Source organism: Triticum urartu, chromosome 1A (genome assembly GCF_056163025.1).
Source record: "Triticum urartu cultivar PI428250 chromosome 1A, HENAU_Tu73, whole genome shotgun sequence".
Lineage (NCBI taxonomy): Eukaryota > Viridiplantae > Streptophyta > Magnoliopsida > Poales > Poaceae > Triticum > Triticum urartu.
Window position 1 is genome coordinate 321918734 of NC_141873.1, and position 12929 is coordinate 321931662.

The following is a 12929-nucleotide window of genomic DNA, read 5'->3' on the forward strand; positions in this document are numbered from 1 at the left end:
TCCGAAACATACCCGAACCCGTCCCGCTCAGTCATCACCGTTGGGTCCGGGTCATCTCCAAACATCCCCTAATCATATTCAGTTCATTGTTTGGACTCCCTAGCCTATCGTTTTTTCGTCCGGTCAATTATGATTGGAGGGGCTAGATAGCCCAACCCATTTCCTACATGGTATTTAAACAGATGAAACCCTAGACCTAGATGTACCATCCATCCATCCCTTCACCCGCCGCCGCCACCTACCTCCCTCGTTTTCTTCATCGAGCCAATCAGTCACCATCGATCCTTCCATCCGTTGATCCCCGCCAATCTTGCCCGACCCCTGATCCAAAAAATCCCCTCGCAGCCAACCTGAGCCAGCCACCTCTCGATCCCCACGCCGCCAGCCACGTTCGGGAGGAGCCTGATGCCCTATGCACTCAATCTCTAGTCGCAAGGACCTCACGCCCGAGTGCCTCTCCGACCATCGTCGCCTCCGGTTGCTCGCTGGAGTCCCAGCTCGTCGGAGCAGGCCACCAGCACCACATGCCTCCTCCTGCCTCGCGGTCATCTGCGTCACCCCAAGGTCCTCGCCGCTTCATCCAGAGTTCGCCGGAACCAGCAACTGCGCCTCGGCCTCTCCTTGTCCCCGTCGTCCTTGCCGGTGTGTGCCGCCCAAGGCTCATCGAAGCACCACCACCAACAGGTCGTTGCTCTCTGCCATCTCCCTGTGTCTCTCTCTCCTTCCCTCCCCCTGTTTTCACTCCTGACCGCATCTCTGTCTCTCCAGGTCGCCTTGCTCGCGCCATGGATGAGCTCCATCGCGCCGCCGCCCAGATCCGGCGTCGGGAGCTGCGCTACAAGCCTTCCCCGACGCATGCGCCCTTGCCTGTGAAGCTGCGTCGCTGCCTGCCTTCGACCCCCACTGCTCGATCCCCTGCTTCAGGAACGAGACGACGAGCAGAGCGCAACGCTCCTGTTTTCCCTCGTTGACCTTGGCGTCGATCCCAAGCCGGCCCAGCGCTGCGCCCGTCTACCTCCAGATCCACCGAGTTGGCCACACCGCTGCAGGCCCAGCTCGCCACGCCTTTTGCGGCCTCTTCCACCGACTGGGTCGAGCCCATGGTGAGCTGCCCCCCCCCCCCCCCCCTCCCCAGCGCATGTTCCTGTTGGGACCAGCCAGATTCATCCCGTGTTTTTTCCCTGAATGAATTTGCCTATTATTCCAATAAATGCCAGTTTTGCAAAAAAACCCTCAAACATCCTGCATATAATAACTCATAAACTGTGCATCGGATTAAAATGATTTAAACATGTAAAATGCGTTTCATAATATGCCACTTTCATCTATGTTTAAAATTTTCAAAATGTTGTTTGATTAAATTTGCTCAAATGCCTTGCTAAAATGATGTATTTCATAACTAAATAACCGTAGCTCCTTTTTAAATAAACTTTATATATAAATGGGGTAGAAAAATGTCTATTTTAACATGGTGCACTCATCTTGCATGTTTAACAACTCTAAATTATGGTTTAGGGCAGAACAGTACCAAATCTAAAATATGCACATGAGGATTTTCCGAAATTGTCGTTTGTTATTTCCGGCCTCATTTAAACTTGCCTAGATAGGTAGTTTTATTATGTTTCACCTCTTGCCATGATTAACAATATTTATATTGTTGGGTACATAAACGAGAGTGAACTAAGTAATTGAATGTGGTGTTTCGTCAATATGCAACTCGTTGCATATTGAGCTCCACTTAACTTGTAGTATTATTCGTGCACTTTGCCATGCCATGCCTGAGAGAGTCCTGGATTAGGGGGTGTTCGGATAGCCGGACTATACCTTCAGCCGGACTCCTGGACTATGAAGATACAAAATTGAAGACTTCTTCCCGTGTCCGGAAGGGACTTTCCTTGGCGTAGAAGGCAAGCTTGGCGATACGGATATATAGATCTCCTACCATTGTAACCGACTCGATGTAACCCTAACCCTACCCGGTGTCTATATAAACCGGAGGGTTTTAGTCCGTAGGATAACATACATGTCAACAATCATACCATAGGCTAGCTTCTAGGGTTTAGCCTCCTCGATCTCGTGGTAGATCTACTCTTGTACTACCCATATCATCAATATTAATCAAGCAGGACGTAGGGTTTTACCTCCATCGAGAGGGCCCGAACTTGGGTAAAACTTCGTGTCCCTTGTCTCCTGTTACCATCCGGCCTAGACGCACAGTTCGGGCCCCCTACCCGAGATCCGCCGGTTTTGACACTGACATTGGTGCTTTCTTTGAGAGTTCCTCTGTGTCGTCGCCGTCAGGCTTGATGGCTCTTACGATCATCGATAGTGATGCAGTCCAGGGTGAGACCTTCCTCCCCCGACAGATCTTCGTCTTTGGCGGCTTCGCACTGTGGGCCAATTCGCTTGGCCGTCTGGAGCAGATCGAAAGCTATGCCACTGGCCGTCAGGTCAGATGTGGAAGTTTTAACTACATGGCTGACATCCGCGGGGACTTGATCTTCGACGGATTTGAGCCACTACCGAGCGTGCCGCACTGTCACGACGAGCATGATCTAGCTCTGCCGCCGAACAGTGCCCTGGAGGCCGCACCCGCTTCGGCTCTGACCCTTAATTCGGAGCCAATTGCGCCAATCGAGGTTGGGCGGCTGGGCGCCACCTCGGGGGCTGCGACCCCAACGGCGATTGAGCCAAGCACCAGCCCTGTACTCTGCGAGACTCGTGACTCCAAGGAGCCGGCCTCCTCTCCGGACTCCGAACCCTCCGCGCCCTGCCGATCGAATCCGATTGGGCGCCGATCATGGAGTTCACTGCCGCGGACATCTTTCAGCACTCGCCTTTCGGCGATATCCTGAAGTCACTGAAGTCTCTCTCTTTATCAGGAGAGCCCTAGCCGGACTATGGTCAGCAAGGTTGGGGTACAGACGATGAAGAAATTCAAAGCCCACCCACCACCCACTTTATAGCCACTGTCGACGACTTAACCGACATGCTCGACTTCAACTCCGAGGACATCGACGGTATGGACGCCGATGAAGGAGATGATGAAGAACCAGCGCCTACTAGGCCCTGGAAAGCCACCTCATGGTATGACATACATGGTGGAAACCCCAAAAGAGGGAGATGGCGATGGAACAACGGAGGATGACCCCTCCAAGAAACAGCCTAAGCGCCGGCGTCAGCGGCGCTGCTCAAAATCCCGCCAAAACAAACACGGTGATTCCAGCACGGGAGATAATAATACTCCAGAAAGCGCCGAAGAAAACCCCCTCCAGCAAGATTTAGCGCAGGAGGATGGAGAAACCAGCCCTCATGAGAGAGCGGCAGACAGAGAGGTCGAGGACGATAATTATATGCCTCCCTCCGAAGACGAGGCAAGCCTTGACGACGACGAATTCGTCGTGCCAGAGGATCCCGTCGAGCAAAAGCGTTTTCAACGCAGGCTTATGGCCACGGCAAGAAGCCTCAAGAAAAAACAGCAACAGCTTAGAGCTGATCAAGATTTGCTAGTCGGCAGATGGACTGAAGTCCTTGCGGCCGAAGAGCATAAACTCAAACGCCCCTCCAAAAGCTACCCAAAGCGCAGGTTGCTACCCCGATTAGAGGAGGAAGCACTTGATGCGGCCAACCGGCCACCTCGTGGTCGCGACAAAGAGGCCTCTCGGCCCTCCACTCAAGCCGCACCCTGTACCAAGGCACGGGAATATGCGCCGGACTTACGAGACATGTTGGAGGACAAGGCAAGGCAAACAAGATCGATCTACGGATTGCGTGGGAGCCCCACGGCTCGAGACGGTAACCGTCACGCCGGCCACAAATTCGGCGTGACCGAACACAGTAGATAAGGCTCGTTGGAGCTACGTCATGATATAGCCCAGTACAGAGGCGCCGCACACCCACTCTACTTTATGGACGAAATAATGGATTATCAAATCCCCGAGGGTTTCAAACCCGTAAACATCGAATCATATGATGGCACAACAGATCCGGCGGTATGGATCGAGGATTATCTCCTTCATATCCACATGGCCCGCGGCGATGATTTCCACGCCATCAAATACCTCCCACTCAAGCTTAAAGGACCAGCTCGGCATTGGCTTAACAGCTTGCCAACAGGATCAATCAGTTGTTGGGAGGACCTGGAAGCCGCATTCGTCGAGAACTTCCAGGGCACTTACGTGCGACCCCCAGATGCTGATGACCTAAGTCACGTAATTCAGTAGCCAGAGGAATCGGCCAGGCAATTCTGGGCACGGTTCCTAACAAAGAAAAATCAAATAGTTGACTGTCCGGACGCTGAGGCCCTAGCAGCCTTCAAACACAATATCCGTGACGAGTGGCTAGCCCGGCACCTTGGACAGGAAAAGCCAAAATCTATGGCAGCACTCACGACACTCATGACCCACTTTTGCGCGGGCGAAGACAGCTGGCTTGCTCATAGCAATAATATGACCAAGAACCCTAGTAATTCGGACACCAGGGACAGTAGTGGCAGGTCGCGTCGCCACAAGCAGAAGCGCCACATTAATGGCGACAATGCTAAGGATATGTCAGTTAATGCCGGATTCAGAGGCTCTAAATCCGGTCAGCGGAAAAAGCCATTCAAAAGGAATCCTAGGGGCCTGTCCAGTTTGGACCGAATACTCGACCGCTCGTGCCAGATACATGGCACCCCCGAAAAGCCAGCCAATCACACCAATAGGGACTGTTGGGTGTTCAAGCACGCAGGCAAGTTAAACGCCGAAAATGAAGACAAGGGGCTGCATACCGATGACGACGAGGAGCCCCGGCCACCGAACAACAATGGACAGAAGGGTTTTCCCCCACAAGTGCGGACGGTGAACATGATATACGCAACCCATGTCCCCAAAAGGGAGCGGAAGCGTGCGTTAAGGGACGTATACGCGGTAGAGCCGGTCGCCTCAAAGTTCAACCCATGGTCCTCCTGCCCGATCACCTTTGATCGAAGGGACCATCCCACTAGCATCCGTCATGGCGGATTCGCCGCATTGGTTCTAGACCCAATTATTGACGGATTTCATCTCACTAGAGTCCTTATGGACGGCGGCAGTAGACTGAACCTGCTTTACCAGGATACAGTGCGGAAAATGGGCATAGATCCCTCGAGGATTAAGCCCACCAAAATGACCTTTAAAGGCGTAATACCAGGTGTAGAGGCCAACTGTACAGGCTCAGTCACACTTGAAGTGGTCTTCGGATCTCCGGATAATTTCCGAAGCGAGGAGTTAATCTTCGACATAGTCCCGTTTCGCAGTGGCTATCACGCACTGCTCGGGCGAATCGCATTCGCTAAGTTCAATGCGGTACCGCATTACACATACCTTAAGCTTAAGATGCCAGCCCTCGAGGAGTAATTACGGTCAATGGAAACACCGAACGCTCCCTCCGAACGGAGGAGCACACGGCGGCCCTTGCAGCGGAAGTTCAAAGCAGCCTCTCCAGGCAGTTCTCCAGTCCGGCCACTAAACGACCGGACACCTCAAGCGCGCCCGGAGTAACCTACAACAAGACCGCCTGGCACGATCCGAGCAGGCATAGCAATGCGGCCCCAACCCCAACCCTCGCAAAAAGGCGACGCCAGTACTTCACGTACATAACTACGCTCTAGAGATACCATGGGCACAGGGGGAGGGGCACCATCACGGCACGCCCAAAACACGGCTTAAACCGTACCAGGGGCTGCCTATTTTTTAATTTTCTCGTACTTTCAGGACTTCATCCTTCGGAAGGCCTGTTCGGCAGTTCAATTGCCGCACAAACGATGCAAGAACCAGGGAAGCAGACAAGCCACGCCACACTACGGAACTCCCAGGTGGTCTCTATCACGAGCAGTATACCCGTTCCGCATACGATTCTGCAGCTTGCCCCTGGAACGGACATGTTAACTAGTCCAACCTTCCACTTATTGCATTATTTGTATCGTTTTGCTTTGATCGCAGCCCTTTTTAATAAATAATGCATAGCTTTCGTCTGTTTTTGCATTACCTTTTTTTCTTTATATATGTTCCTTAACGACATGTTGCACCCGTACACGTTGGTATGGCCAAAATACGCCAGGGGCTTTAGTACCCCTCAATATGGTGTGAGAAGTCTGAACACTTTAATAAGTGCGGCACCCTGAACTTATAGCATTATATGCATCGGCTCCGAATCATGTCTTGGGTCAATAGTTGGGTTTGCCCGGCTCTTATGTTTTGGTGCCTTACGTTCCGCTATATCGGCTAAGGTAGCACTAGGAGAACCACTGCGATTGTGCCCCAGTTGAGCTGGGTCGAGCACCTCATTGGAGAAAGCTAAAACTGACCGTCATGATGATGCGAGAGCTGGTCGCTGTTCGAGAGGTTTTTTCGAGTCCCTAAAGACTTATGCCGCTTAGGGCGAGGAGACGGCTCTGTCCGGCCAAGGCGTGGATAGCGCCCCGAACTCGGTCTTCCGAATACCAGGGGCTTCACCAAAATTTAAAATTATAGAATTCTATGGCTAAGTGAGAGTGTTCACGCATTATAGTCCGATTGCCTTGTTCGTTGGGCTGAGCGCCTCCCTCGAAGGACCCAAACATGGGAAAAAGAGCGCTCAGGTTTATCCCCGAACACCCCAGCACTAGCGGCACAGGGGCAGAAGCCGACGACTCGCCATCTCTCAGAATTGATAAACAGCCGCACAGAAGGTAATATTTTAAATTCCAAGAGCATTGCTTAGCGCATATAAACAAGTTTTCAGCGCACAGGACAAAACGAGCAAGTTTCACTCAAAAATTACATCCCTAGAACATTCATCCGCCACAAGGCGGGCACCCTTCAAAACATCCTTATAGTAATTCTCGGGCTTGCGATGCTCTTTCCCGGGCGGTGGCCCGTCCTTCACCAGCTTCTCAGCATCCAGCTTGCCCCAGTGCACCTTAGCACGGGCAAGGGCCCTACGGGCACCTTCAATGCAGACGGAGCGCTTGATGACTTCAAGCCTTGGACAGGCCTCCACCAACCGCCGCACCAGCCCGAAATAGCTCCCAGGTAGAGCCCCTCCAGGCCACAGCCGAACAATGAGGCCCTTCATGGCCTGTTCGGCCGCCTTGTGGAGCTCGACCAGTTGCTTCAGCTGGTCGCTTAGGGGCACGGGGTGTCCGGCCTCAGCGTACTGAGACCAGAACACCTTCTCCGTCGAGCTGCCCTCCTCGGCTCGATAGAATGCGACGGCATCGGATACACTCCGGGGAAGATCTGTGAATGCTCCTGGAGAGCTCTGGATTCGGGTAAGTAACAAGTAACTCACGTTTATGTATTTGCTTTGCATAAAGAATGCCTTACCCGCCGCTATCTTCTTCACCTCATCCAACTCCAGGAGGGTATTCTAGGATTCGGCCTTGGCAGACTTGGCATTTTCGACAGCCACAGCGAGCTCGGACGCTTGCGTCTTCGGGTCAAGCTCCAAACTCTCATGTTTTTCCATGAGATCCTGGAGCTCTTGCCGCACCTTGCCAACCTCGGCCTCATACTTCTCCCACTCGGTGCGCTCCGAGTCCGCCCTCTTCTCAGCCTCGTCCAGCGCTTGCTTAAGGGTCGCCACCTCAGATGTGGCCCCTATAATAGCCACGATAATCCTGTCATTTTTTGCAATTGCACCTTTTTTATATATATTTAAACAAGGTATTTCTTACCTTCATTGTCCTCGAGCTGCTTCTTGGCACGACCGAGCTCTTGCTCGGACCGCTCAAGGTTCTGCTTTAGCGTGTCCACTTCCGCAGTCAGTGCGGCGGACGCAAGCAGGGAAGCCTTCATATGCATATTGACTCATTTTTGTTAGACTCCTGTGAATTCTATTTGATCATCTATTCGACTTTTCTTCCCGAATGCCAAACAGAGCATCAGGGGCTACTGTCTATGCGGTACTATTATTTACACATTCGTTACTTACCTCAAAGCCTGTCAAAAGGCTAGTACAAGCTTCAGTCAGTCCGTTGTTGGCGGACTGAACCTTCTGGACCACCGCACTCATAATAGCGCGGTGCTCCTCGTCAATGGAGGCGCCTTGGAGCGCCTCCAACATATTGTCCGGCGCCTCCGGTTGGACGGGGGCCGCTGGCATGGTGGACTTGCTCCCCTTGGAAGGAGGTCCCCCGCTGGACTCTGGAACCTTTGAAGGTTCCGGAGCGGTGTCCGGCCTAGAGCCGGACTTGGAGCCCTGGGGGGTTTCATCCCCTTTACTCCTGGAGTCTGGGAGGTCGCCTTGCGGCGCCTCCAGGACCACCTCCTCCCGGCTGGGAACCTGTTGCGACAACACTTCGGTGTCGTCCGTAGGGCGGGGGGAGGAAGCCGTCGGAAGCGAGTTCACATCCGACGAGTCCAGTGAGCCGCTCGACGACGCGTCGAGCCGGTCTTTGGGTGGGCTGCATAAACATATTCGACATGAGGGAAAGCTGTGCAATAAACGAATACTATGAATTACTCTAGTATCCGGATACTTATGATTTGGCCAGGGGCTTGGCCCTAGGCGCCCACTCCTCTCCGCCGCCGTCGGCATCGGTGGAGCAGTCCGGAGGAAGGATTTTCCCCTTCTTGGACCCTTCAGCCTCCCCAGTTGGGGCGGCCTTCCTTTTCTTCCCTTCCCCCGCTGGAGGGGGAGGGGTCTCTTCTTCCTCCTCCTCGTCTTCGCGGGAGGAGTGCGTCTTGGATTCGTCGGATGATGAATCCGACACCTCCGGGTGTCGGGCACTCTTTCGAGTCCCTGTGGCCTTCTTCTTGACCTTCTTCTCCGGCACCATATAGGGTGCCGGAACCAGCAGCCTCGCCAAGCTAGCGTCCGCTTGGCCTTCGGGCAAAGGGGCCGGACAGTTGATCTGTCCGGACGTCACCTGCCAATCCTTTCAAAGGAAAGGGAGCTTAGATCCCGCATAGAGTCAAACTATGAAAAACTGATACCCTGTAAAAGGAAAAAAAACAGCTTACCACGAGAGCGTGATGCTGCGCACTGAATCCGCGATCCTCAGTAGCGGATGCGGGAGCCTCGGCGCCCTTGAAAAGCACCTTCCAGGCATCTTCGTACGTCGTGTCGAAGAGCCTGCTCAGAGTTTGGTGCCGCGCCGGGTCGAACTCCCACAGGTTGAAAGCTCGTTGTTGGCACGGGAGGATCAAGCGGATGAGCATAACCTGGACTACATTGACAAGTTTGAGATTCTTGTCCACCAGGGTTTTGACGCATGTTTGGAGTCCGGTCAGCTCTCCTTTTTTACCCCACGACAGGCCCGTCTCTTTCCAGGACGTGAGCCGAGTTGGGGGTCCGGACCGGAACTCGGGGGGTGTGACCCATTCGGCGTCGCGCGGCTCGGTGATGTAAAACCACCCCGATTGCCACCCCTTCAGGGTCTCCACAAAGGAGCCCTCGAGCCATAGGACGTTGGCCATCTTACCCACCATGGCGCCTCCGCACTCCGCTTGGCTGCCGCGCACCACCTTCAGCTTGACGTTGAAAGTCTTGAGCCATAGGCCGAAATGGGGGCGGATGCGGAGGAAGGCCTCGCACATGACGATAAACGCCGAGATGTTGAGGACGAAGTTCGGGGCCAGATCGTGGAAATCCAGGCCGTAGTAGAACATGAGCCCCCGGACAAATGGGTGGAGAGGGAAGCCCAGTCCGCGGAGGAAATGGGGGAGAAACACCACCCTCTCATGGGGCCTAGGGGTGGGGATGAGCTGCCCCTTCTTGGGGAGCCGGTACGCGATGTCGTTAGACAGGTATCCGGCCTTCCTCAGCTTTTTGATATGTCCCTCCATGACGGAGGAGACCATCCACTTGCCTCCTGCTCCGGACATGGCTAGAGAAGGTTGAGGTGGGGAGTGTGGACTTGGGCGCTGGAGCTCGAGTGCACAAGAATGGATAGGCGAAGGAGGAAGAAGGCGTAGGTGAAAAGGTGGATCTTTATCCCCTTATATGAGTGGTTGCAACTACATGTCCCCACCAGCCTGGTAAAACTCGCTTATCTCCAAGCGCCGTTATCGATGGTGCGGTTGGGTTACCCACGCCCGTATTGATGAGAATCCTGGGATAAGGGGACACGATCTCTGCTTTAACAAGACGTGCCAAGGAAACTACCTCGCATGACGCGCTGAGGTGGGATAATGAAACGACTCGAATCAAGGCTTGGCCGTGGTGTAACACGCTACGGAATACGTCAACAGATTAGATTGGTGCAAATATTATTCTCTCTATGGCAATATGTGGAAACTTATTTTGCAAAGCCGGACACTATCTTTGTGTTCACTATCTTCTATGAAGTACTTGGAGGAGGAACCCGCCTTGCAATGCCGAAGACAATATGCGTGCCGGACTCGTCGTCATTGAAGCCTGGTTTAGGGGCTACTGAGGGAGTCCTGGATTAGGGGGTGTTCGAATAGCCGGACTATACCTTCAGCCGGACTCCTGGACTATGAAGATACAAGATTGAAGACTTCGTACCGTCTTCGAAAGGGACTTTCCTTGGCGTGGAAGGCAAGCTTGGCGATACGGATATGTAGATCTCCTACCATTGTAACCGACTCTATGTAACCCGAACCCTACCCGGTGTCTATATAAACCGGAGGGTTTTAGTCCGTAGGACAACATACACGTCAACAATCATACCATAGGCTAGCTTCTAGGGTTTAGCCTCCTCGATCTCGTGGTAGATCTACTCTTGTACTACCCATATCATCAATATTAATCAAGCAGGACATAGGGTTTTACCTCCATCGAGAGGGCCCGAACCTGGGTAAAACTTCGTGTCCCTTGTCTCATGTTACCATCCGGCCTAGACGCACAGTTCGGGACCCCCTACCCGAGATCCACCGGTTTTGACACCGACAATGCCTCATTGAACCGGACATGCATCATACTTGATTGTGCATCATGCCATGTTTATGTGATGGTTTTTTACCTTGATGTTTGTTTATTTCTGGTTGTGCTTCTCCTTGATAGTTCCGGTTAGATTGCTATTGTGAGGATCCGTTCGACTACGTTGGCTTGTCTTCTTCATGGACTCATTCTTCTTCCTAGGGGGATTTCAGGCAAGATGACCGTCACTTTGGATCTCACTACTATCTTTGTTATGCTAGTTGTCTCGATGCTATCGCTATGTCGCACCACCTACCACTTATTTATCAAGCCTCCCAAATTGCCATGATAGCCTCTAACCTTTTCACCCTTCCTAGCAAACCGTTGTTTGGTTATGTTACCGCTTTGCTCAGCCCCTCTTATAGCGTTGCTAGTTGCAGGTTGTTCCATGTTGGGACATGGATATCATGGGATATCACAATATCTCTTATTTAATTAATGCATCTATATACTTGGTAAAGGGTGGAAGGCTCGGCCTTATGCCTGGTGTTTTGTTCCACTCTTGCCGCCCTAGTTTCCATCATACCGGTGTTATGTTCCTTGATTTTGCGTCCCTAACACAATGAGGGGTATGGGACCCTCTTGACGTTTCACTTTGAATAAAACTCTTCCAGCAAGGCCCAACTTTTGTTTTAACATTTTCCATAATAATACTTGAACCTAATAGTTAATTGGCATAGGGCGTCGCGAACCCGAGGTTTTTCTACATAGCAGGGGGCCAGTGCTGATGGTCTTGGTCCCAAACGGGTAGACTGCGGGGCCACCTCAGGGAAACTCGAGGGCTGGTTTTACTCGTAGGATGTCCCATCCAGACATGGCCTGATACGAGATACGTGCGGCTACTATCAGGGTGTCGGCACGCCGGGAGGTCTTGCTGGATTAGTTTTACCATTGTCAAAATGTCTTTTGCGCCGGGATTTCGAGTCTGATCAGAGGGTCTCGCGATGGAGGATTGGCTCCACGGATCATGAGCTTGTCATGGGCTAAGTTGGGGCACCCCTGCAGGGTTTAAACTTTTGAGAGCCGTGCCCGCGATTATGTGGCAGATGGGAATTTGTTTATATCCGGTTGTAGAATACTTGAAGTAAACTCTTTTAAAATACACCAACCGCGTTGCGTAACCGTGACTGTCTCCTTTCGTGGAAGTTCGAGAGGAGAACTCGGTGGGGTTATGTTTGAACATAAGTAGTCCAGGATCACTTATTGATCATCACTAGTTTACGACCGTTTGGGTAGTTTCTCATCTTACTCTTGTATTCGTAAGCTAGCCACCATACTTTGCTTAGTCGCTGCTGCAACCTCACCACTTATCCTTTCCTACCCATTAAGCTTTGCTAGTCTTGATACCCATGGTAATGGGATTGCTGAGTCCTTGTGGCTCACATATTACTACACCAACAGTTGCAGGTATAGGTAATGCAATGTTTCGACGTGAGCACGACGTTTGCTTGTGTTGGAGTTCTTCTCCTGCTTCTTCTTCGTTCAGGGGATAGGTTCCTGGTCGACAGCCTGGGCTAGCAGGGTGGATGTCGTTAGAGCTTTGGTTTGTGTACTCTTGTATGTTGTATTGATGTATCCTTGCGGCATTTGTATGCCTTGTATGTATCCCCATCTATTATGTAATGGTTGATGTAATGATATCCACCTTGCAAAAGCGTGTCAATATGCGTTTCTATCCTTGGTGGGACCTTCCAGTCTCTTTAGGATAGTATCACATATTGGGCGTGACAGCAGGGCCCGGCCCCGCGCATACCTCAGCCACTGCTGGGTCGTCTGGATCACCAGGACGAGACCAGGGGGTGAGGGGCTACGTGACCAGTTAGGCTCCTGAGTCGCGATGCTCAGGAGTCCCCCTTGACGTACAAACAACCCTTGGGAAGGAGATTCGAGAGTACGCCTTAGCGTTCTACATCGGTAGGGCCCAGCCCCGCACATACCTCAGTCGCCGTTGGGTCGTCAGGATCGCCAGGACAAGACCAAGGGGTGAGGGGCTATGTGACCAGTTAAGCTCCTGAGTCGCGATGCTTAGGAGTCCCCCTTGACGT

General features: G+C 52.5%; 1 long non-coding RNA gene across 5 annotated transcripts in view; it reads left to right on the top strand.

Annotated features, from left to right (window-relative positions):
• Positions 1-201: 201 nt before the first annotated feature.
• Positions 202-12929, top strand: part of LOC147991060 (uncharacterized) — a 56531-nt gene continuing 43803 nt past the window's right edge. For 4 of the 5 annotated variants that reach the window (XR_015602233.1, XR_015602235.1, XR_015602234.1 and 1 more), the window contains exons 1-2: positions 202-684; positions 769-1103. This is a non-coding gene — a long non-coding RNA (uncharacterized LOC147991060). Of the gene's footprint in view, positions 685-768; positions 2109-12929 lie in introns of those variants that run through there. The other variant, XR_015602232.1, reaches the window with a different exon arrangement.